The sequence below is a fragment of the Rhinichthys klamathensis genome, unplaced genomic scaffold (genome assembly GCF_029890125.1).
Source record: "Rhinichthys klamathensis goyatoka isolate OS25496 unplaced genomic scaffold, OSU_Roscu_1.1 h1tg000527l_1, whole genome shotgun sequence".
NCBI lineage: Eukaryota > Metazoa > Chordata > Actinopteri > Cypriniformes > Leuciscidae > Rhinichthys > Rhinichthys klamathensis.
This window is the reverse complement of record NW_026607004.1, coordinates 593,424-620,591: the sequence shown is the minus strand read 5'-3', so window position 1 is coordinate 620,591 and position 27,168 is coordinate 593,424. Positions and strand designations below refer to the sequence as shown.

General features: G+C 38.3%; 1 protein-coding gene across 3 annotated transcripts in view; it reads right to left on the bottom strand.

Moving 5' to 3' along the window:
- The window catches only part of slc8a2b (solute carrier family 8 member 2b), a 125,702-nt gene that overhangs the window by 72,994 nt on the left and 25,540 nt on the right, over positions 1-27,168 (bottom strand). Inside the window, exon 1 of one of the 3 annotated variants that reach the window (XM_056238606.1) lies at positions 18,223-18,306. The exons of the other annotated variants lie outside the window; for them this stretch is intronic. The gene's annotated coding sequence lies outside the window, so the exon portion shown is untranslated. Of the gene's footprint in view, positions 1-18,222; positions 18,307-27,168 lie in introns of those variants that run through there. 3 annotated transcript variants of the gene reach the window in all.

Genomic DNA, 27,168 nt, shown 5'->3' with positions numbered 1-27,168 from the left:
CATTTATTCATCAGTGTTCTGACATTGCTCTGTTTGTAATAATTCTGAAAAAGTACTAATGCACCGCTTTATGTACTACATAAACAGACTGCAAAATCAAATTAATTGGAAAAGTAACCACTTAAAATGTCACATAAAATGGCAACGATAAAAGTCATTGTTAAACGGGTGTGTAGCAGGGGAAGTTATGGCGTGAGGCTGCATAGATCAGTAATGTTGTTTGTGTGTGTGTGTGTGTGTGTGTGTGTGTGTGTGTGGCTATTGTTTGGGCGTATACAGATTTATCAGAAGGATAAAATCCTTCCTTTAGGTATGCATACCTGTAAAGGTGCTGTATGTAATTTTTTTTGACTGAACTAAAGCATAAAAATACCATTACAGTAAAGCTGTAAAATGAACAACAGTATTAGCACTGTTGAATTACGGTAAATGGCTGAAAGCACAGCTGTCAGTATTTTACTGTAAAATTACAGCACAGCTGTAAATTGGAAAAATGGTGTTGAAACCGTAAAATTATGGTAAATGGATGGAAGCACAGCTGCCAGTATTTTACAGTAAGTTTACGGGTAAATTCTTTTACAGTGTATGTTTAGGAGACATGCTAAGTTGACATACTTGTTTCTCGGAAAAATAATTCTACAGCCAGTTATTCTACTTTTAAATGTGTTTTCTGTGTTGAAATGTGTTTTTGTTTTGGTCTGTGACTCCGCCCACTGCCACTTTAACCAATAGCATTTCAACACCCCGGGTTGCCAGTTGGCGGAAAAAAACTGCGATGAAAGCCAGCAAACAAACTGGATCAGAGATCGCAGATTCACAAACTAAAAAGCCGTAGCATTCATAAAAAAAAGCTCTATGAAAAGAGGCACATTAAAGCATGAATAAATCTACTCAACTTGCAGTTTAAGGATTGTTGCCTTCCATTGTCAATTGCACGTTTTCCTGTTGCATCTCCTCAATCTGGCAACCCACGTGAGCTTTGCATCTGAGGAGGAGGGGGCGGGACAAACAACTCTCTCCAATATTTTGAATTTGGACTGCAGTACCCATTTCAACCACTAGCTGTCAAATTTACATACTGCACCTTTAAACCCTAAACAGTGTATGCATGTATGTGTGTATATATGCAATGGATATAAAAATTACTTTAAGGTCCAAAATTGCTTGGATGTCACATAACAAAAGTTAGGTAGGTTCCAGAACCATGACATGAATCTTGACTTCCAAAACAGAGACATGCGGCATTCCTGTGATCAACAGATGTGTTCGGCCCAAGTGTCAAGCATAAACATGAAGGTGCCCTGTGAAATACTAAAATTTGGATATAATGTTATATTGTAACCAAGATGAGAATTATGACAGTCTGTCTCCCAAAATAAGGCATTTTTCATTTGCACACGGACCACAGAGTCTCTCATCACAACCTTGAGCCACAGCTGCTGTGCAGTAATGATAAGCCAGAAATCATTCTTTTGTTCATATTAATGATCAATAAAGTAACTCTTCTGGTACAAAAGCCTCAAATATCATTACACATCATTCACTATCTCTCTCTGCCTGGTAAGAGTGCTAACAAAGGAGGTCAGAATTCGCTCATAACGGCTCCTCGCAGGGCTTCTTAAAACGGTGAGTCGTGACTGTCGTACTCAAATTGACTCCCCGGAGCTCGTGGGGTTTCGCAGCCCACCCCAAGTACAAGTGAAACACCTCGAAAACCATCCAGAGCTCTAAACGGCTAACATGAGGACAGATGTCACCGCCAGCAAGATCACCAGCCTGTAAACATAGGCCATATGTTTTAGATGGTAAACAGGAATGAGGTCAGAGAGAGGATTGTACATGTTCATACTCTTGCAGAAGGCGGGCTGGATTATGGGTTAATCAACATAAGTAATCTTTTTGAGTCAACATTACAAATGGTGTCTTTTTTACGGTTCAAACGGGGAGTTTTCACAGGGATGCCATGGAAGGACCATTTCTGGTTTCTCAAAGAACCTTTCAGTGAACCATTTTTTCTTTGTGTGAAGAATGTTTTAATAATTTAAATAACCTTTTTCCACTATAAAGAACCTTTTGTGGAATGGAATGGTTCCATTGAACCATCAATGCCAATAAAGACATTTAATTTTCTTATAAAATAAGGTTGTTTTTTTTTGTTGCAGTTTTCAAAGCTTCTCCTGCCAGGCTTATTCATTTAATGCGTAGCCAGCTGGCCAATTATAATAAAGACTGTCATTTCCTTGGAAATAGGAACGAATATATTTGCCAAACAAAGATATTAAATGGAAGAAAAACACGGAATAAAAAAATTAAAAAATTATTTGCGAGTTTATATCTCACAATTCTGACTTTTTTTCTCCCCGCAATTCTGACTCTATTACACTCTATTCTCACAATTGTGAGAAAAACACTTAGAATTGTGAGATAAAGTCAAAATTATGTTTAAAATTGTTTTATTCCGTGATGGAAACAAGCTTCCATAGATATTAGACAAGTCTTTCATGATAAAAGAAAAAGTTATTTCAGTTGTAAATTGTATTTATATCCTAAATAACATTCATTGGAGTAAGGCTTGGCTATTGCCCTACAACTTTAGCATTTCAAATAAAGTAAAATAAATCAATTTAAACTAAAGGATCTTACATTTTATCCAAGTAATATTTTGCACTCTATAAGTTTATGGAAATAGAAAACAAATGCACCTTTTGTGGTACTATTGAGGAGTCTTTATGCCATTTGTTTTTCGCTTGTCAAATTGTACAGATTATTTCTGCAAAAACTAAATTAAAGATAACATTGAATGTGAAAAAAATTAAGTATTGACAATTTTGTACATTTTAATCTGTTTTTCCAATGGCAAAATTCTTTCAATTCAAAACTTTAACTTTCAATAACAAACGTTATCTTTTGTAAAGTACTATAAATCTGTGTTTGGCATCTTGTAAATTATTAATTATTATGTTATTTATCCTATCTTTGGAGTGCTTGTTTTTTATGTGATGCATGTTATTAATATATATATATATATATATATATATATAAAACTCTTGCAGAAGGCGGCATGTTTAACTAACTCTATCTAAATTTAAATCAGATTTGTTGGGCTCGGCCTGCCAGACGCTGGTGAAGGTCAGTCCTGATGACTATCCAATAATCAACCTCCCCAGGCCTCTAGGGTTCCGCCTCACTGATTGATAACCAATCACAGCGTCCGTTCGGCCTCAGAGCGATGGTGTCCAGGGGCCAGACTATACATCAACCCTCTCGCCGAGAAGGAAAAGACTGAGCGTCTAAATTATTCACACTAGCAACTCTTCCACACTGAAGTCTCTGCATGTAAATCTACATTGTGTAAGTCAGACTCAGTTGGGTATTATTATGGAACATTAGCCTAGAAATGTAAATGACCAAACCATATTTAGCCCCAAATTATCACTTAGGCAAATGAATCCATTAGTGAATAACTGACATTATGGGACCATGGGGCCAAATCTAGATTCAAGCACCATTCAAAATACGCAAGTTAGCAACTATGAAACTGCATATCAAAGGTATTTAAAAGGGGCAAGATCTTTTGCAATATACACATACGGTAGCTACTGGCTGTCAATGTAACGTGATAAATTAGTGCAATCAATCATTTAAAAATGTATGCAATTAATCATACCTCCTAAACCCTTAAGTAAAAAAAAGTAAAAAAGTAAGTAAAAAAAAAGAGGTAATTTCGTGTTTTTAATTAATCATAGGGTTAGGGGTTGGTCTATAGTAGTTATCATTAGCTTTATGAGATGATTGTGTTATTTGCATTTATCTTGTTGAACTATAGTCTCAGCCGTCGCCGTTGGCTGAACGTCTGATGCATATGGCACACTTTTCTGGAAACACTTTCAAAGTCGTCTGACGAATTCTGAATTGAATTCTACACTGCAAAAAGACATCCGTTAAATTTACGGGGAAAAACTGGCAGCTGTGGTTACCAGAGTTTTCCTGTTAAAAATACGGAAGCAACATGTTAGGTTTTACAGACTTTTAACCGTATATCATTTTACAGCAATAAACCGTATTTCATTGTCTGATATAATGTTAATTTACTGACCTTTTGAAGTATTAATATCTGTTTTGTTCCATTGTAATACACTGACAGCCAACAATCACAGCAGTAATGAGAGACAAATGATCAATCAAAGCTCTTCACAATCAGCTCTTCCACAAGAAAGCTAATATTAATATATTGAAGCTGCACAGTGTCATTCACACAAACATTAAACACCATCATGGTAACATGTTGAAATTTAAAAAAATGCAATAAGCATTACTTTAACAACATTAAATGTAACATAAAACCCTAATGTACATAACTGATTAGAAAAAAACTAAGAAAACTATGAAGAAACAGTTATGAAATTATGAAAAAATACATTAAATGTGAAGTGTCACGCAGGGAATTGTGGGAATGTCAATTTACATTTTTTCACTGTAAATTATACAATGACTTGTTCTTTTATACTTCCAAAAACTGTAAATTTAACGGTATTCACCGTTATCCTTCAAAAAATTTCGGATCTATCACAGTTATTTACCATATATAGTAAGGAAACTTTCTGTTAACCAATTAACAGTTTTTCACTGTACCATTTTTACAGTCTTTTACCGTTAAAATGCACGATCATTTTTTACAGTGTACAGGATGTCCGGGAGACGCGTGTGTCGTGTTCTTTAGCGGTCCGCCTGGAAACAAATCCCGTGACGCCAAACCCCCTCATGGAAAAAGAACGCCGTTTACAGTTTACAACTTTGACAATGAGCGCGCCGCTTACCCGGATCAAGTAAACGCTGGATTTTTTAAAGAATGTGAAGTTCGCGGCTCTATTGTTGCAGTAAACTTGCACAACGTTCTTGAATGAATAATTTAGTAGATGCACGCCGGTCTGTTATCGTAGGGACATCGACTTTACATTTTTCACACCCCTAAACATGACATGGAACAAAACGAACTGTGATTGGTTGCTTTACATGTCAGTCAAACGTCCTCTTGGGCGGACCTTGGCCAATGAGAGCTGCGATGGAGTCCAGACCTTCTGCCGTCAGTCTGAAAGACTGGCTATGTGAGACTAGTTGAACTACAACAAAAGGCTTTCAAGTAATTATGCCACATGCATTTTAATGCGTCTCTGCAGAGACATCAGAGGAGCCCATGAGCCATAAACACACTGAACCCGATCCAGCTTTATGTGTTATCAAGTAGAAAACCATAGGATTGATGGCAAAATAAACAGAATAACCTAAATAAATGAATACAGACAGACATTCACATTTACATAGAGAGAGCAAGCAGCACAATATATTTACTCTCTTTCACGGCCTTTGTCTTAGTTTTATTGCACACTGCATGGAAAAAAGAAACACATCGCATGCCATCCTGACTGAGTAAGTGACAAATAAACTTGCGACAAGACAACATGAAATAAAAATTCACCTCATTTATGTCCTAAATAAATGTCTCTGGTCTTATTGTGCTCGATTCATCAGTGCAGTTTATAGAAAAGAAAAGAAGCGTTTTCATAATCTTTCATCAGAACATTTTATCGTTTTCTACATCTGAAACGTCTTTACTGTTGATGTAAACAAGGCCACACGAGTGAGTAAAAATAATACTAACCACACAATCGAACATTTTTTAATGACCCAATCAAATCTGGATTGACTAAATTACGTCCCGCCTTACATCTTCACAATAATCTCTTTCATTCAACAATTGCAGTAAGTTAAATACAATGATCTTTACTGCAAATGCGAACAATGTAACAAAAAATGCGTATATGTATAATTCATAGTTATTTCATTCCTAACAGGGAGTCCGAACACATATATACGAGTCTTTATGAAAGATGATTGACAGCTGCCTCTGACAGGAAGGTGACTAACAAACACCTTCAGCTATGCAGTGTTCTGTCACCCTGGGTAACGACACATCACCACGACGATGCATTTTGACAGCCCATAATTCCCAGAAGGAAGTGCCAAACACTCTGGGAACTGCCAATCTGTGCTACTAATTTGTTATTTCTTAAGACCTCCAGACTAAACATTTCTTCTCGAGTCTTTCAGTAAGACATCGATACAGTGTTTTTAGAAACGAGGATGATTATTGGATTCCTTTAACTGAAGTGCACTGCAATGGAATGGATAACAATAAGCAAGGTGATGAATGACAAAAATAAACCAGATCTTTTTTGATGTATTCGTCAGTATGGTTATATTGGGATCCAGGAATCCAGAGCCAATCAGATTCCGTTTAACAACCCACACGTCATGCAGCAGCGCCTGCTAAAGCAACACCATTCCCATCATAATAAAAGAAGGGAGGCTTTGGGAACACTAATAGCTAAAAAAGGAGCTACAAAAATAGGAGACCAGAATATGTATTTTTGAAGCTGCTTGGATAATAAGCTTAAAGGGTTAGTTCACCCAAAAATGAAAATTCTGTCAGTAATTACTCACCCTCAAGTTGTTCCAACCCTGTAAGACTTTCGTTCATCTTCGGAACACAAGTTAAGATATTTTTGATGAAATCTGAGAGCTGGATCACTCCTCCATAGGCTGCTAGGTAATTGATATCTGCCATCCCAGAAAAGGTAAAGACATTGTTCAAATAGTCCGAGTGACTACAGTGGCTCAACCTTAAGTCTATCAAGCGACGAGAATACTTTTTGTGCGCAAAAACGAACAAAAATAACTACTTTATTCAACTATTAATTTTCTTCTGTGTGGGCCTCTGAGTGAGTTCACGAGTGGCCAGCATCACACGCATCGCACACATGACCAGCGTCGGCCAATAGTGAGCCTACGTTCTGACGTACAACCCAGAAGTGCTGCGCTGTTACACTACATGAACTCACTCAGAGGCCCACACAGAAGGAAATGAATAGTTGAATAAAGTCGTAATTTTTGTTTTGCACAAAAAGTATTCTTGTCGCTTGATAAACTTAAGGTTGAGCCACTGTAGTCACTTGGACTATTTTAACTTTTCTGGGATGGCAGATATCAAGCAGCCTATGGAGGAGTGATCCAGCTCTCAGATTTCATCAAAAATATCTTAACTTGTGTTCCGAAGATGAACGAAAGTCTTACGGGGTTGGAACAACATGAGGGTGAGTAATTACTGACAGAATTTTTATTTTTGGGTGAACTAACTAGCCCGGTTAAAACCAGACCATTCTCAGTTGTAACTGAGTTATGGTCTGGCAAAGCGTCATAGACAAATCATTTCCAGAGGGGCGTCACCAACGGACGTCGTGGATAGACCTAAAACCAATCAATGCGATGAAGGAGATGACGTATGCAGAGCGGCGGAGAAACTTCTCCGAGTGTTGTTCTTTGCTCGGTTTTTAACTAAAAGGAAACGTTCAAATCGCTTAAAACAGACGCGATAGCTGATTGGAACGAGTGATGTTCGACGGCGGCATCCATCTTTGTAATGTGGGCTACAAAATCTGCTTCAAAATCCCAGCGCTGTCATCATCGTGTAAAGCCCGCCCCAACGTTTCTGATTGGTGCCGCGATTTCGGCGGATTGGAAATGGGCTTGAATGAGCTCTTTGCCAGACTAACTTTCAGAGCAAATCTAAATTTGCCGGAAGTTGTCTGGGGTTTCCCAGGCTATGAACTAACCCGTTAATGACAGACATTTGAAGGAAACGTGATCGCTCCACTGAGCACTGGATTTTTTCCCCTGTCACATTAATGCACAGATGAAAGTTAAGTAGGGACAACGGGAAAGTGTGTTCGTAAAGTGTTGACCAAGTATCTACATCCTTACAAACAGCATCAAATGTTAGACGGTGTCTCATTAAAGCAAAAGCTTATCCTGCAGTGAGTGACATCAGGAAGGGATAATGCTGAATATCTCCTCCTCTGGGGTGAATCGTTTGTTTCATTTCAGCAAGTACAAATGAGCAGAAATGAAAACAGAGGGGATGAAATGGCGGAGAGGCAAGAAGAAAGACGGACGGAGAGAAATGAGGGAGATTAGGATGCTAAAGCACATCTTTGTTTACAGCTGTAGCCTCTTCCTCTCCTAACACACAAGTTTAGAAACTCCTAGAGAGGATTTCTCTGAGCGTAGAGTGTGTCATTGCTCTTCACACTGCTGTTATAAACAAGAGCTGACCGACTGCCAGTCCTACATTATGTTTTGTCTGTACTGGTGTGAACACTACACTGAAATGCGTTGACTTCATTGTCATACCCTGAGAACCAGTGCAAACCGAAAAATAAAATAAAACAAACAGTAAAGTGGAAAGACATTCTGTCCAGCAAACTTTCATTTATGGACACTTTACAGTTTTTCTCAGTTGCTTTGGTGCATTTCTCAGATCAGAAATGAAATTGTTACTTGTTCAACCTCCACATCATCTAGTCACTTGTGCAGTTTCTCATTCTTTTGAACAAGTTGCGATTGCTTTGGTACATTCATGCAATTGATTATGTACAATTGTCTGCGGTTTCCTACATTATCAGTTGCTAATGCCATGTTGCTCAAAATGTATTACATAAATAGTTCTCTGTGCAATTAGTCTTACCCCTCAAAACATTCAGTCATTAGTTCATCGTATAAGTCATTAAAGGCAAAATGGTTGATCTAGTTGTCATAAACTGTCAAGCATATTTTCTACACATTTCTATTAGACTTTTTGTAAACCGTCGTGACGTAGACGTTGTTTTGCTCTGCTCTCTGGCTGCGCAGGCGCGCTCGTTCTACGTCACGACGGTTCCTACGCTACGTCCTACCTCGTACGCCGACTTCCATCACCCGTGAACGCGCGTTGATCGTTGCCGGAAGTCAGATATTTTCATTTATAAAGTTTTAAATATGTATGTTTTTACGACAAAACCGCACGGATTACCCTCAGAAGGCCTTCGTTTATCCCCCTGGAGCCGGATGGATTACTTTTGTGAAGGATATATGCACATTTTGGGACTTGAAGGAGGTGGACCCCATTGCTTCACATTATATCCACTGAAGGGTCTAAGACATTTTCTAAAATAACGGAAAATGTGTTCGTCTGAAACAAGATTGACATATGCATCTCGAACGGCTTGAGGGTGAGTAATGCATGTGTTAAATATCATTTTTGGCCGAACTATCCCTTTCAGACAAGCGACCCCCCACCCCCCCAAAAAGAAAGAAAACACTTTTCAATTATGCCATGCCAGACTCTGTCTACGAAGCAAAGCGAAGTAGCAGAGTTTGGTATTACCAGGCTATGTAAATGTGCCATGAATTGATGAATTGTGCAGGTGAATCTTGGCTTTCACTAATGAAGAGAATGTAGATCAAACAATGAGAAACCAGTTCTCTGAAATTGCTCAAAGTTGCATCTCATGAACCTTCAGTTGGCAAGCATACAGTGCTGCATGCAAAGGCAAAGTTCTGCCTAAGGGCTCTTTCCTCTGTTTGCCTTTCTAATGTTGTATTTTCACCTTTGTGCCCCTATTTCTTTCTCTTTCCTATATCACAATAATATTGTAATGTTTTTTTGTTGTCAGACCACTAGAACGTAAAAGTGTACCTGTGAATCCTGTCCAGTCTCTTTCAATCAATAACTTTGAAGACACAGTAGTGCAGTAGTGGGTAAATTTGTACTTTCAAAATGGATATATGGCATACAGAAGAAGCGCAGCTTTGTACATTTCAATACAGTAACTGTCATCCAAACTGTTGCCACAGTTTACATCAGAACATCCCTCCAGAGTACACTGTTATATTGACAACATGACAAAGCCATACACAATGACACAAGGAATTGTCATTCTGATGGCACTGAGATGTTCATTGACACAGATATTTACTTTTGTTTTGAGAGATGAACTAAGGATTTTGTAGCCTGGTTAAAACCAGACCATTCTCAGTTGTAACTGAGTTATGGTCTGGCAAAGCGTCATAGACAAATCATTTCCTGAGGGGCGTCACCAACGGACGTCGCGGATAGACCTAAACCCAATCAGAGCGATGAAGGAGATGACGTATGCAGAGCGGCAGAGACACATCTCCGAGTGTTGTTCTTTGCTCGGTTTTTAACTAAAAGGAAACGTTCAAATCGCTTAAAACAGACGCGATAGCTGATTGGAACGAGTGATGTTCGACGGCGGCATCCATCTTTGTAATGTGGGCTACAAAATCTGCTTCAAAATCCCAGCGCTGTCATCATCGTGTAAAGCCCGCCCCAACGTTTCTGATTGGTGCCGCGATTTCGGCGGATTGGAAATGGGTTTGAATGAGCTCTTTGCCAGACTAACTTTCAGAGCAAATCTAAATTTGCCGGAAGTTGTCTGGGTTTTCCCAGGCTAAGGATTTTGAGCAAGAGACTGGCTTTTGCAGGAAATCCATGGTGTTTTGCTATTTGTACGAATTGTTTTGAGAAATGCACTTACTTTTTTGCAAATGTCGAGGATGATTCGAAAAATGCACCAAAGCGACTGAGAAAAACTGTAATACTGACCACAAATCAGTGTAATTACTCACAGAGCATCAGAGATGAGGCTGTCAGACGCTTCACAGCACAAGTTTAGTCTAGAGACTGAACTCTCTCAGGGACAGAGACAAGGACAATCCAATTACTTCTGAAGAGTATTACACTACTGCACTTTAATGCTCATCTAATTGATATAATACATCATGTGTTAAGTACATTGAAGATATGTTATATTTGCTGGAAATTTGATTAAAAATTACTTAGACAGCGCACAGACACCCAGGACAATGGATGAGGTTCATAACACAGCGGTCTTCAACACTTTCAAAAGGCTTGGGTCACGAATATAATAATTAATTTTTATAAATTATTCTTTAGCATTTGAATTGTAATGTATGTATATTGGATGGATGGAACAGACGGACAGACAGACAGACAGACAGACAGACAGACAGACAGACAGACAGACAGACAGATAGATAGATAGATAGATAGATAGATAGATAGATAGATAGATAGATAGATAGATAGATAGATAGATAGATAGATAGATAGACAGACAGACAGACAGACAGACAGACAGACAGACAGACAGACAGACAGACAGACAGACAGACTAGATAGACAGACAGACAGACAGACAGATAGACAGATAGATAGACACACAGACAGACAGACAGATATACAGACAGACAGACAAATAGATAGACAGACAGACAGACAGACAGACAGACAGACAGACAGACAGATAGATAGATAGACAGACAGACAGACAGACAGACAGACAGACAGACAGATAGATAGATAGATAGACAGACAGACAGACAGACAGACAGACAGACAGACAGACAGATATACAGACAGACAGACAAATAGATAGACAGACAGACAGACAGACAGACAGACAGACAGACAGACAGATAGATAGATAGATAGATAGATAGATAGATAGATAGATAGATAGATAGATAGATAGATAGATTTATAGATAGACAGATAGATAGATATACAGATAGACAGACAGACAGACAGACAGACAGACAGACAGACAGACAGACAGATAGATAGATAGATAGATAGATAGATAGATAGATAGATAGATAGATAGATAGATAGATAGATAGATAGATTTATAGATAGACAGATAGATAGATATACAGATAGACAGACAGACAGACAGACAGACAGACAGACAGACAGATAGATAGATAGATAGATAGATAGATAGATAGATAGATAGATAGATAGATAGATAGATAGATAGATAGATAGATAGATAGATAGATAGATAGATAGATAGATAGATAGATAGACAGACAGACAGACAGACAGACAGACAGACAGACAGATCACCATCAGAAACATCAGCTGCTTTACGATGCCAAACTCCGATCAAAACCTGACAGCAAATCAGCGTGCGTGGCAGCGGTGGAACTCAGACAGAGAGGAAAGAGACATGTCCACAGCCTGAAAGTTCATGACCACGAACACTTAAAGCCTGACAGGAAAACAGGACAGCACACAGATGCAGGATAATGGATGCGCTTGGTAAAGATGTAGAGATTCTATCAAAGTAATATAAGAAAGAAGTCTTTTATGCTTGAGGCTGCATTTATTTGATCAGAAATACAGCAAAAACAGTAATATGTAAGCGCTAATCCACGGCTAGGTGTGCATTACATGATGTGAAGTCAAAGAACCAGCCGATGCGAAGCTAATGTAATGTAATGATTCAGTAGCAAAGCTAGTTTTATTCATAAAAGTTGCAGCGCATTGACAAAAAATTCTCAGTGTTCCTGAATGTTTGTGTGTGTGCAGTGCGATCTCCCATCTCTGTCTGTGTGTGTTTGTGTGTGCGTGTGCGAGTGTGTGTGTGCGCTTCATTAAAGGCAGTGCATTAATATAGAACGGTGAAAAAACTGACTGGAACTACCTGAGTATTACACAGTTTTAAAGACAATAAACATTCTGTAAATAGTCCATGTGGACTTCGAGGAGAAAATGTGTACGACCTCTTTAATGATTTTCTCATTGGTGAGCCTGTGTGGAACTAGATAACGGCGCATTCAGGCAGAATCACACTGACAAATTAAAAGCGCTAAATAAATGAAGGAGCCTTTATCTGGTTTGTGTGACCTGCTGAGTTTCAGAAGCCGAGTCTGGCGGTCAGTTATCAGATGATTGCAACACAGCTGCGGATCAGACAGACTGGGGCGCTTTACAAACGACATCTTTACACCCTTGAAGAGCACAGTGGGAAATGAGAGTGAGCTGCTTAATTCCTATCACAAAGATAGGGAAGGGTACATACAATGCTCACTTCGAGGAGGATATTTAGCTGTTTATGATCACTGGGTGGTGGTGAGTCTTCATGATTCATTTACAGTATGAGGTCATTTATGCGCTCAATATCAGTGTGAAATATTCCTTGCATGTTTATAATTTCAGGGTTGCTTTTCCAGACAGCACGCACACACACACATATATGACATGTTTTCATATTTTATGGGGATTTCTATTTCTATTCTGATGTCTATTTCCATAGACATAATGCTTTTTATACTGCACAATCTATATATTATATCCACTACCCCTAAACCTACCCAACACAGAAAACTTACTGCATTTTTAATTTTTTTTAAAAACTTAGTATGATTTATAAGCTGTTTTCCTCATGGGGACCAAAAAATGTCCCCACAAGGACAAGAAATTTGGATATGGCCATCTTTGTGGGGACATTTTGTTACATAACGTAAGGTTAACCTGAACCACACACACACACACACACAAACACACACACAAATAAAGAGAAACATACGGTATAGAGTCCATATTCATATAATTTATTAGCAAATGAAACAAACAAAAAAATAAGTAAAAACGTAAAAAGTGCCGTATTTGATGCAAAAATGTCCCATCTATAAATGTGAATTTTGCTGCTGCATCATTAAGATGCTCGTATTTAAAATAAAAAGACAATGATGAGTTTTTTCTTCTTAAAAAACAGTCTTGGTCTTTGCAGCATTCCAACCATGCTAATGTACTAAAGTACAAAGCAAACTTGCACACATGAGACAGTAACGCCCGGCACCCGTCAGAGTATGTGCTCACATTACAATAGAAATCACCCTATAATGAGCCGTATTGTGTGCATAACAATCCCACTCAATCCCGCTGATCAGAGATCAGGGACAGTAATGAACTCATCAGATCACACCTGATGGAGTCATGCAGGATGTGCTTTACAAACACCTGTATGTGTGAAAGTGTGAAGGTTTTGCTTGCTGTTCACAATACTGACTCCATATCACTAGTCACGACTGTTTCCCGAAACCGTATAGCAACTTCGTCACGTCAAACTACGTTGGTTCAACAATATAATGGCGTCAAAAGTAATTGCGTCTGCTAATTAGTTCGTTCGAGATTGAAATAATGTCAGATTATTGCTGTAAATAACGAACATTGCTTATTTGCTCAAGAGAATGACCGGTCCACATACACTGACTAGACTACATTTTGATTATCTTAAAAACAACCCCATACTGATGCATAGACCTAGACAATATGGAAGTAAATGGGGTGAACTTTTATTTCATGTTGTTTTTAGAGTTTATGTCACATGCTGAAACATAAAACCATGCGCCGTACCATAAAACTGAGACCAGCGGAGACAAAAACAACAATAAATATAGTGCTGCACGCTCTCGCTATGTATGTGAATGTTTGTATTTATTTGTTTGAGTTATTCTGCATTTATTTTGTCATCAATCACATGGTTTTCTTCTGGATAACACCACTGTTTATGGCTCATGGGCTCCTCTGATGTCTCCGCAGTGAAACATCAAAATGTATGTTTGCTGGAAAATTGGGAAAACAATAAATGAACATTTAAATATATATGCAAAGGACAATTAAATGAAATACCGAAGTTGCCTGAGCGCTTTAATGAACGCTGTCACCTGGGTTGTGCTTGTGAGTGTGTAACTGTGTGAATGAGTATTGACACTATAGCAGGCAAGTGATAACCTAATTAATAATTACTAATTGCTAATAAAAAAATAATTACTGATTGCTAATTAACCTGAAATGGCATCAAGACCCATTTCACTTATATAATGTGATGTATTTCCAATATTACAAGATAGATGCATATTGTTGAAACAGGATACTGAACAAGATAACGAATTGTGAAATATATATAAAGGTACACTATGTAAAAATGTTAAAAATGAACAAAAAGTAGTCAATACATATGGAAGTAAAATAATCCCAAATTTTTTGAGACACCCCTCGCTGCAGCCTGTAGCACGATGACGTAGCTGGATGGTCCAATACGTATTGGATGGAGGTGTGTTTTGCTGACGTCATATACGCATGCGCAGTGTCGATCTCTGGATTTTAATTCGCATGCGCTGGTTTTAAGTGACATGTATGCTCAATATTGTACTAATATGATGTTCTAACCTGTGTAGTATAGTACTGCTAAATAGTAATTATTGATAAATTAGTAATTATTTACATAAATGGGATGCTTATCCGAGTTTCACACATAGGCTATGCAAAATAGTTAATTTTACAACATTTTAAATCACATGATTTTAAACCTAAATTTGATAGATTAATAGCATGTCCTCAGCACCGCAAGTTTTTTTTTTTTTTTTTAAAGCCATTTTATTTTATTCAGGTCACATTTGCTGTTGAGTGGAAGCAAAAATGAATCAAGTAGCCTAATTGTCTTTGTAATTTTAAAGGTATATACAAGTCTGTAAACATTTTAAGATACCAGTACACATTCAAGGGAAAATGCAAAAATAATAACAGCATCAAGAAAATAAATCTTGTCAGATGTAAAAAAAAAAAGAAAAGAAAAAGAAAGTGCTTGATATTTTGCCTGGTAAGAGTTCCTTCTTTAATGGCTATAGCCTACTCATTTTTCCACAGTTCAGTGTCTGCAATACATATGGTAGGCTATAGAAGCTTGTTTTCGCCACAGAGTGAGAGATAAAAAAGGTAACTTTTTATCTCACTACTCTGACTTTTTATCTCAGAATTGAAGTCGCAATTGCAGGTTATAAAGTCAGAATTGCGTGATATAAAGTCGCAATTGCGTGTTAAGTCAGAATTATGAGATATAAACTCGCAATTGCGAGGCTGCTTGAAATTCTGGCTTTATAATAGCCTACGCAAATTGGAGATATAGGCTAAAGTCAGAATTGCATGATATAAAGTCGCAATTGTGTGTTATAAAGTCAGAATTGTAAGAGAACTATATTCTGAGGTAAAATTTTACTTTATAACTCGCAATTGCGAGTTTATATCTCACAATTCTAAGAAAATATGTCAGAATTGATAAATATAAAATCTTAATTATGTGTTATAAATTCAGAATTGCGAGAAAAAAGTCAGAATTTCGACTTTATAATACCAATTGGGAGATATAAAGTCAGAATTGCATGATAAGTTGCAATTGCGTGTTATAGCCTAAAGTCAGAATTGTGAGATATTAAACTATTCTGAGGTTAAAAAAATAAGTCATTTTTTCCCTTAGAATTTGACTTTATAATTCGCAATTGCGAGTTTATGTCACAATTATGAGAAAAAATGTCAGAATTGGGAGACGTAAACTCCCAATTATGTAGGCCTATTATAAATTCAGAATTCTGACTTTATAGCACGCAATTCTGACTTTATTTCACGCAATTCTGACTTTATAACATGCAATTGAGACTTTACATCTTGCAAACTGACTTTATTTCTCAGAATTGTGAGATATAGTCAGAACTGCGTTAAATAAACTCGCAATTGTGAGGAAAAAGTCGCAATTATATATTTTTAAATGTTTTATTCTGTGGCGGAAAAGAGCTTCCATACTCAAGTGACCATTTATATTTAACTTACTTTATTCTTCTTGGAAGATCAAAGCACGTGCGATCGTTCACCAACTCTCTACTCTCTCTACACCTACTCTAACTATAGAATCAATTCTTAATGCGCATATGAATGCCATCAGCGTTTATCACAGGTTCTTAAACATTATTTAAGAACCGCTATAAAGCCAAAACAATCTCATTTACCTTAAATTATATGTTTATCTCTGCTTTGAAACAATCTACATTGTTAAAAGCGCTATAAATGAAGTTGACTTGACTTGACTAGTGCGCATGCGTCTATGACGTCACCAAAACACACCTCCATCCACTACGTATTGGACCATCCAGCTACGTCATTGTGCTACAGGCTGCAGCGAGGACCTCTTGAATTTTTTTGGAACAAAAAAGCCTGTTGAATTGCACTACTTGAAAAAAATATGCATTGCATTAACCATGCTTGCATTTTAATGCATTGTATTTTAGGGCTTGCATTTTAATGGGCTGAAATTCAGCATGGTTGAATATTTAAGCTGTGAATATTTCAATTCAAAAGATTTCAAACACATATCATTTTTTTTTAAAAATTCAATAATCCATATACACCTTTCATATTTCACTTGCAAAATATTCAAACTGTTGGGGTGGTTTTCGTGGGAAATTGCATACAAACGTCACTCGCTCGTGTCTCATATCCGTAAATAGAGAAAAGTTTCTCCGGCTACTTTGTTGCGTGTCTTGTGTGCGAGTGGCAGAGGGTAGTTGTCACAATGAGCGGGTCACAAAAAGAGTGCGCGACAGAGCTCGTAATAAAACATGAATCAACATTTGCTTGGTTTTTTGGAGATGGCGATGGATTTGAAATGTTGCAAAAGCGACACAGAGATGGCGTTTTATTACTCAACGGGTGATTATAAGGTATTGTATTAAACAGATACATTTTTATATGTAGCTCTCTTACAGAGTTGATTGTAAAGCATTATCTATTATGAAGGCTCATTTCATTATGTGAGCTGGAATTCATTTTCAAGGAAGTAGCGTGTCTATTAATGTGTAATGCTACAGTAACGTCTTCAGCTAGTCAGCTTGAGATCCTTTCCATCTAAACTGGTTTTACCTCTGAAGTCTAGTAGTGAATGTTTTATGAGCAGCAGGAGAAACATATTCATCTGCACAGTCACGCAGAGCCGAAGCACAAACTAAGCAATGTTCTTCCGTAAAATGCATGCAGTTTTGTTTTTTAACCGCTAGAGGGCCAAAAGTTACATAGTGTACCTTTAAATAATATATCACTTTAAAAAAAGAAATTAATTTTAAAATATTTGTACAAAATAATTAAAAATAAGAGAGACTGGTTAAGCAAGCTATAAAGGAAAGTCTTTTCAGAGGCAAAGCAAGTTATTACATTGATGAAAATAATAAATCACAATAAAAAATGAGGAAAGTACACAGGGTCAGTTTTGATTGATCATTGCAACCTGTGTGTCTGTGAAACATCCCACAAGTGTTGTGTTCAGTTAGAGGTGTACCAGACATAGAATGAGAAACTACAGACAGGAAGAGTTGAAGAACCTTCAGAGGCCGAATGCTCGAGGTGTGCCAGTTCAACACACACACACACACACACACACACTTCTCTTGTTTTAACTGCAGTATAGCCTCATGAACCTGCACTGAATACTGATTTCAGCTATTTGTCTCACTGACATCTTTTGACAGATTTATGGCTTCATGTTTACAACAGACATACAAAAACAGATACACAAAAACAAACTACAGTAATGAGATTTTAAAAGGTTATGAAAAACGTGCTTAAACGCCGCAAGTCGTTGTCGGTCGATTGCTGTGCAGTTGCTAAGGTGTTGCTAGGCATTTACTTACAAGAGCCCACCCTCAAGTCTCTCTGATATTCTGGTCTCATGTCCCTCAATGCAAGTTCTCACTTTCACTCTCTCCCTCCATCCATCTCTGCCTCCCGATGGGGCGGTTTGTAATTAAAACCCGTTCCGGATACGCCCACGCTTGGAGGTTTGTGTCTCTTCCACCCTCGAGTCTCATTAAACCTGTGGATCACAGAACAGCTTCCATCCCTCCTCTGTCCAACGCTTCATTTAGACCAGCCAAGGAAATATTAAACCATGAGAGTGATGAAAACACAATGAAACGGCGTTTGTTTGAGCTGCATCCAAATGAACAAATCTGCAACATCAAAGCAAGCAGAAATGATTCACATTAGCAACATTAATGACAACTGACTAAGCAATGTGGGCGTGTACAGTGATGCGGCAAGCCTATTTATGCAAATGAGCATAGATTGTAGTGCACTATTAAAACTGTATACTATATGTATATATATGTACACAATGTACTATAAAATGCGGTATACAACCAATTGACACGGAATTTAATATTTCTATTGATTATAGAATAAGTTTTATTGTCAAATAAAGGACACATTTTGAATGTGGTATATGGTATGAATTCTGATCGAAATGCATTTTTTTAACAACATTTGTGGTGAAAATCCACACTTTAAACCATGAGATACACGACTATTTGCGGTCAGTACGATTTAAAAAAAATAAAATAATAATAATGCTTTTTATTCAGCAAGGACGCATTAAATTGATCAAAAGTGACAGTTAAGAATGTAAAAAAAGTTTTTTTTTTTTTTTTTTTTATAAATGCTGTTCTTTTATACTTTCTATTTAAAGAATCCTTTAAAAATATCACTGTTTTCACAAAAATATGAATCATCATATTATAATGATTTCTGAAGGATCATGTGACACTGAAGACCGGAGAAATGGTGCTGAAAATGATGCTGAATAAATTACATTTTAAAAAATATATTCAAATAGAAACAGTTATTTTAAATTGTAATAATATTTCACAATATTTCTGTATTTTTGGTCAAATAAATGCAGCCTTAATGAGCATAAGAGACTTTTTCCAAAAACATTTAAAAACAATTTGGACCCCAAACTTTGGGATTTTGTTGCTCTGTGCAGCATTATTGACAGAAACATTATGCTACTTGTCACATCACCACCTGTACTGTACAATATAACAAACTGTACTGTTCGATACAACAAAACTAGAACGCAGCATCCGCTCGCACTGCAGAAAGCCTCTAGGAAGTGTTCTAGTTTTGTCAGGTCGCAGAAAGCTGCAAGCCTCAATATTTGCTCAAAAAATGAATGAGGTAAACTGCGAGTTCAGTGAGAATTGGGTTTAGTGAGGTTTAAAAAACAGCTTGTGCTTCTGAAAGAAAAGCAGGGGGTGACAGCTAGTATGCTTGGACATATTTCATGAACTGTGAAGAGCTGTAGAGAGGATTAGATGTAAACAGAGCAGGAATGTGTGTGTGAGACGCAGAGGAGTTTAATGTGTGGTGTGTCGTGTAATCTTAATGAAACTGAAGTGCTATGAATAGTATTTACATACTGAATGCGTGCATGTGTGTGTGCAAATGCTCTTCCAACCGTGCTACTGAAATGTGTTCCTTAAAGTGATAGCGCACTCAAAAATAAAAATGGTGCCATTTACTCAACCGTGTCATTCCAAACCTGTGTGCACTCTGTATCCCATTGACTATCATTGCATGGATAAATACAGCTGAAGCATTCTTCTAAATATCTCATTTTGTGTTCAACAAAAGGAAGACAGTTATACAACCTGATCTCATGGCAATTCGTACGAATTTTACGAGGTGGCTTATTCGTACGAATTCATACGACCTCACTCGTACAAATTCGTACGATTTTTGCTAATTCGTACATATTTTACGAGTTACCAAATTCGTATGAACCCCTGACCCCGCCCCTAAACCTACCCATCACGTGGGTTTAGACAAATCGTACGAATCCGAACGAATTAGGCACCTTTTAATTACTCGTACGAATTGGTCGTGAGATAACATGTTATACAGGTGAGTAAATGACACCATTTTCAGTTTTATGCAACTGTGCTTTTAATGCTCTATAAAGTCCGTCTGACTATGTTTTAGTCCAACAGTAATCAAATGCACAGAAACCTGAGGGACAGATTCTCCAAACAGTTGCATCACATTTCCATGCTCTATTTCATCTCAATCACCTGCGTCTGATTCACTAAACCACACACATTCCAGTTAAACCACTGAATATCTGTGCGGATATTCAATCCTAAAGTGGCCCTATTATGTTTGTTTTACTTTCTTTAGAGTGTAATGTTGAGTTGTAAAGCATAAAGTCCCTCCAGCGAGAGTTATTCTCTACATCAGTGTCACTGTCTCTGAACTCCCTGAAACACTGTAGTCTCTTGTCTTCTTCTGGGAACAAAACACGTCGCAATATTCCTCATTTAAATAATTACCGCCCAAGGCATACGCAGAATAAAGGGGCGGGGCCTGTTGAGTTAGTTAGTAATGTGCTCAAGGTTATTGTAAGGGGTGGGACATTTTCTCAAACACACTTGAAGTGCTTGACCAATCAAAACACACCGGTCCAGCCAACCAATCAGAGCACAATGTGCTTTTCAGAAGGAGGGGCTTCATAAAGACAGGAACTAAACAGAGCGTTACTGACAGACTGGGAAGAAAGGAGCTGCAAAAATGGAGAATATGGGAAAAATAAGGTGTTTTTTGAACATCAAACCATGAAAAGCTATTCTAGTAGACAGCAAAACTCAAATTTGGAATAATATAATATAAGGTAATTTTGTCATTTAACATCAGAGTCTGAAAGCTCCTCCCGCTCCACTATGTAATTAAAGCTGTGACAGTTTAGAACATGAACATTCCACACTTTGTTTTTTGGTTAATTTGTAGTGCATCATTCGAGTATTAAAAGTTCTATTTGGAATTTTCAGTGTGAACACACTACTCACACTATTTACACTACAAAACGGTATAGAATAGTGCAACAAGTACGCAAATTGGGATGCACCTTCAGTCTTGGAAGCTAAATTTGAAGCAACGAACACTCTAAAAATGCTGGGTTGTTTCAACCCAAATTTGGGTCAAATATGGACAAACCCAAATGTTGGGTTAAAAATGTAATTAAAAAATGTACAGTTGAAAGTGAAAGTTGAAGTTGGGTTAAAATTTTAAATTACATTTTTAACCCAACATTTGGGTTTGTCCATATTTGACCCAAATTTGGGTTGAAACAACCCAGCATTTTTTAGAGTGAATGATGATCAAATAATGGAGAAGACTAAGAGCTTCATAAACGGGCATAAAGCCAATATACTCTTGGCATGTTAAAGAGCAAATTGATAATTCAATAAAGTCATCAGTTTGTGGTCCTCCATTGCATTCTTCACAACACTGAAATACATGGACTACTGCCCAGTGCAAATTGAGTATATCACATATTTTGGGGCCAGTTTGCCCTTTTACTTAATTTGCATACAGTAATTCCTTTAGTGAACCTACACAGTGTATGTGAATAAACAACACTGGCTATGGGCACACTTCTTGTGTTGAGAAATGAGTTCAGGAAAGTCACTGGTTGACATCTAACATCATGTGACAGCACGATAGCGGAAGATTGATGCTTTTCATCAGCCGGTCATGATGAGTGTGTATTTTATAGGAGAAGCAGGGAATAATTCAAGCTCAGGGTTACTGAATGGATGTTAAATGAAAGACTGATGCATTATAAATATGAAAGGTTTGTGGTTTGTGCACTATTCACTATAGGTGAGGTACAATTATCTGTCAGTCTGTCATTCCGAACACTCAACTGAAAATAAGTAGTTTGTATATCCCTATAAATTTTAAGAAAAGTCAAGTAACTTCTTTCTCCTTTTAACAAATGTAAAAAATGTAACATTGGTTACATTGGTGGTGGTTGAGGAGACTTTGACTTTGAGCGCTTTGAGTGCAGAGAAAAAGCGCTATACAAATGTAATGAATTATTAATAATATTATTATTAACATGAAGACATTTTCCTTAATGATTTTTCACTTTTGCATTGAAATGTCTGTAAACTCAACTAAAAATGTACTGGTATTTTCTGCCAGGCCGTTTTTTATACAGATTTTTCTCTTTTACAGTCAGTTCTGGGAACACTCAGCTTTTTCGTAATTATTTAATTTTCTTTCATTGTCAGGTGCAATGCCAGCAGAACATAAACCACCAACTGTTACTTTACACAGAAAGTTGGCAGAAAGTCTGAATCCATAATGAGCACAGCGAGAAAATTAGGTTTAGTTACATTATTCAGCAAAGGTCAAAATAAATGGAAGCGAAGCCTCGTTAACGCACTGACTAATATTCCACAATCACACACAAACACTCCTGTCCGAAAGGGATTCGATTTCTCAAAGGAAGTCAGTTAGCCGAAAAATGTTAAGTAGCCTAATGTGCTCCATAATTTCCATAATTTTTACAGAGGAGAAAAATACACATGTTAGATTTGGATGGGGAGCACAAGTAATGTCTATAAAATGCTAAATTATCTACTAGCGCTGTTCAAACAGGGTTCACATCTGTTTGACAATCTCAATTAACAGAAAGTTAAAATAGACTCAAATGTGTTTTTATTTGGAGAAGGGGGAGAGATTGCATGAGAGAAAGAGCATGACAGAAATAAGGTTAGATGACAGGGGGAGAAACAAGAGGGAAAACAAGAGGCACTGTGTGTGTGTGTGTGTGTGTGTGTGTGTGTGTGTGTGTGTGTGTGTGTGTGTGTGTGTGTGTGTGTGTGTGTGTGTGTGTGTGTGTGTGTGTGTGTGTGTGTGTGCGCGTGTGTGTGTGTCCTCCACGGCTCTTCTGAGCCCATATTAGGAAGTGTAGAGTGACAAACACACACTCAGAGCACAGCCGTATATCACCAGGAGAAAGAGGGGAAGGGAAAGTAATGGAAGAAAGATAAAAAGATTAAAAACATATAAAAATAATCCGTACCGAATTTCTTTATACAAAAATACCTATCCACGCGGTGAGAAGGTTGAGGTTTTTCAATGCACGTACCAAATCCACATAATAATCCTCAGGAAAAAGCAGCCGATGATAAATTAATGGAACAGATTTATTGTTTTTGTTGACATATTAATGAGATTTTATTGTTTTAAAGTTTTAGTGATTTTGTTTTTTGTCATTTTTGCAGTTTTAGGTTTTTATGTATATATTTATATATTTAGTTTTAGTAATTTTAGTACTTCAAAATAAATTACATTGAGAAGTGTTGACTTGGCAACTAGCTGAAATATAATATATTTTATTTTTAGTTATTTATTTCACTAACATTTATACTTACGGTACTTACATATTCTCCATTCCCACACTCACTGTCTTAATTACTTAAATGATTAAATATCAGTTTGCTTGACTCTTTTCTGCTGCATACAAGTGCAATTCATTTTTGTTTTGTTTCAATGACAGATCTCATTAAATCTTGAAGCTTTTAAAGCCAATGTAAAAAAAATGCTGTAAAAAACATATAAGGTATACGTTAAAATACACTTTACATGCACACACAAACACTATTGCCAATGTCAGATAAAGTGCTGTCGCTACCGGAGACGACAGACAGACACATCACAGCAGATTATCTCCTTTATGAGCGAATCAGAATCAGCCTCCGCTTCCTCACTTAGCAGCCGCTGACTGACGTCCACACATCATTACAGTCTGAGGAACAAACAACTGCAGGAAGTGAAGAAGGGAAGGGAGGGGAAGGAAGAGGGGAAGGAACGGATGAAGGAGGAAGAAGGGGAGGAAGAAAAGAGAAGGAAGGAAAGTAGGAAGAAGGGAAGGAAGGAAGAAGTGAAGGAAGGAAGGAATGATGAAGGGAAGGAAGGAAGGAAGGACAGAAGGAAAGGAAGGAAGGAAGGAAGGAAGGACGGAAGGAAGGAAGGAAGGAAGGAAGGAAGGAAGGAAGGAAGGAAGGAAGGAAGGAAGGAAGGAAGGAAGGAAGGAAGGAAAGGAATGACGAAGGGATGGAAGGAAGGAAGGAAGGAAAGGAAGGAATGACGAAGGGATGGAAGGAAGGAAGAAGTGAAGGAAGGAAGGAAGGAAGGAAAGGAATGACGAAGGAAGGAAGGAAGGAAAGGAATGACGAATGGATGGAAGGAAGAAAGGCAGGAAGGACGAAGGGATGGAAGGAAGGAATGACGAAGGGAAAGAAGGAAGGAAGGAAGAAGGAAAGGAAGGAATGATGAAGGAAGGAAGGAAGGAAGGATGGAAGGAAGGAAGGAAGGAAGGAAGGAAAGGAAGGAAGGAAGGAAGGAAGGAAAGGAAGGAATGACGAAGGGATGGAAGGAAGGAAGAAGTAAATGAAGGAAGGAAGGAAAGACGAAGGGATGGAAGGAAGGAAGGAAGGAAGGAAAGGAAGGAATGACGAAGGGATGGAAGGAAGGAAGAAGTGAAGGAAGGAAGGAAGGAAGGAAGGAAAGGAATGACGAAGGAAGGAAGGAAAGGAATGACGAATGGATGGAAGGAAGAAAGGCAGGAAGGACGAAGGGATGGAAGGAAGGAATGACGAAGGGAAAGAAGGAAGGAAGGAAGAAGGAAAGGAAGGAATGATGAAGGAAGGAAGGAAGGAAGGAAGGAAGGAAGGAAGGAAGGAAGGAAAGGAAGGAATGACGAAGGGATGGAAGGAAGGAAGAAGTAAATGAAGGAAGGAAGGAAAGGAAGGAAAGACGAAGGGATGGAAGGAAGGAAGGAAGGAAGGAAGGAATGACGAAGGGATGGAAGGAAGGAAGAAGTGAAGGAAGGAAGGAAGGAAAGGAAGGAAAGACGAAGGGATGGAAGGAAGGAAGGAAGGAAGGAAGGAAGGAATGACGAAGGGATGGAAGGAAGGAAGAAGTGAAGGAAGGAAGGAAGGAAGGAAGGAAAGGAATGACGAAGGAAGGAAGGAAAGGAATGACGAATGGATGGAAGGAAGAAAGGCAGGAAGGACGAAGGGATGGAAGGAAGGAATGACGAAGGGAAAGAAGGAAGGAAGGAAGAAGGAAAGGAAGGAATGACGAATGGATGGAAGGAACAAAGGAAGGAAGGACGAAGGGATGGAAGGAAGGAATGACGAAGGGAAAGAAGGAAGGAATGACGAAGGGAAAGAAGGAAGGAAGGAAGAAGGAAAGGAAGGAATGACGAATGGATGGAAGGAAGAAAGGAAGGAAGGAAGGAAGGACGAAGGGAAGGAAGGAAGGAAGGAAAGGAAGGAAAGGAAGGAATGACGAAGAGAAAGAAGGAAGGAAGGAAGAAGGAAAGGAACGAATGAAGGAACAAAAGGAAGTAATGAAGAAGGGAAGGAAGGAAGGAAGGAAGGAAGGAAGGAAGGAAGGAAGGAAGGAAGGAAGGAAGGAAGGAATGACGAAGGGATGGAAGGAAGGAAGAAGTAAATGAAGGAAGGAAGGAAAGGAAGGAAAGACGAAGGGATGGAAGGAAGGAAGGAAGGAAGGAAGGAAGGAATGACGAAGGGATGGAAGGAAGGAAGAAGTGAAGGAAGGAAGGAAGGAAGGAAGGAAAGGAATGACGAAGGAAGGAAGGAAAGGAATGACGAATGGATGGAAGGAAGAAAGGCAGGAAGGACGAAGGGATGGAAGGAAGGAATGACGAAGGGAAAGAAGGAAGGAAGGAAGAAGGAAAGGAAGGAATGACGAATGGATGGAAGGAAGAAAGGAAGGAAGGACGAAGGGATGGAAGGAAGGAATGACGAAGGGAAAGAAGGAAGGAATGACGAAGGGAAAGAAGGAAGGAAGGAAGAAGGAAAGGAAGGAATGACGAATGGATGGAAGGATGAAAGGAAGGAAGGAAGGAAGGAAGGAAGGAAGGAAGGAAGGAAGGACGAAGGGAAGGAAGGAAGGAAGGAAAGGAAGGAAAGGAAGGAATGACGAAGAGAAAGAAGGAAGGAAGGAAGAAGGAAAGGAACGAATGAAGGAACAAAAGGAAGTAATGAAGAAGGGAAGGAAGGAAGGAAGGAAGGAAGGAAGGAAGGAAGGAAGGAAGGAAGGAAGGAAGGAAGGAAGGAATGACAAAGGGAAAGAAGGAAGGAAGGAAGGGAATGAATGAAGGAACGAAAGGAAGTTATGAATAAGGGAAGGAAGGAAAGGAACAAAGGAAGTTATGAATGGAGGAAGGAAGAAGGGGAAGAATGAATGAAGGAGAGATGCGGGAAAGAAAGAAAGAAAGAAAGAAAGAAAGAAAGAAAGAAAGAAAGAAAGAAAGAAAGAAAGAAAGAAAGAAAGAAAGAAAGAAAGAAAGAAAGGAGTCAGAGTGATGGAGGGTGTGTTTGGTGATGCTCACACCAGGGAAACAGCTGCTACCAAGGTCTCAGATAGCAAATAAAAAAAGTGTGTGTGTGTGTGTGTGTGTCTGACGTCTGCCTCTGGGCCCCAGCAACCAGAACAAGCTGCCGGTATCGATTAAGCTCTCAAACCAGATGAGAACGAACAAATAATTAGATAAACAGTGTGTGTGTGTGTGCGTGTGTGTGTGCAGATGTATCCAAAAACCTTCACAAGCTGACTCTGGATCAGTTCCATCAGTATTCCGGAGTGAGATTCCCTGTGTTTACTGTTTATTCAGACGAATCCCATTACAGCAGATGCGCTCGGATCACCGGCGGCCCGTGAAGGTTTCGGTACACACACACTCTTTATTCAGTGGCTGATTTAAAAAGGGCACGAGTATTCAATTAATCAACACTTTAACCAATTACAATTCATTAACTGAGTGTCATCATGCCTTCCTGATTAATTCTCCAAATACAAGTCACTTTCCATGAAGATTCTCCGAGAATATGAGCTTTGAACTCAATGAGCCGTCGTGCTTCAGGCCAGAAGTCTCTTCTGCTCACCAGGGCTGCATTTCTTTGACCAAATATAGTCAAAAT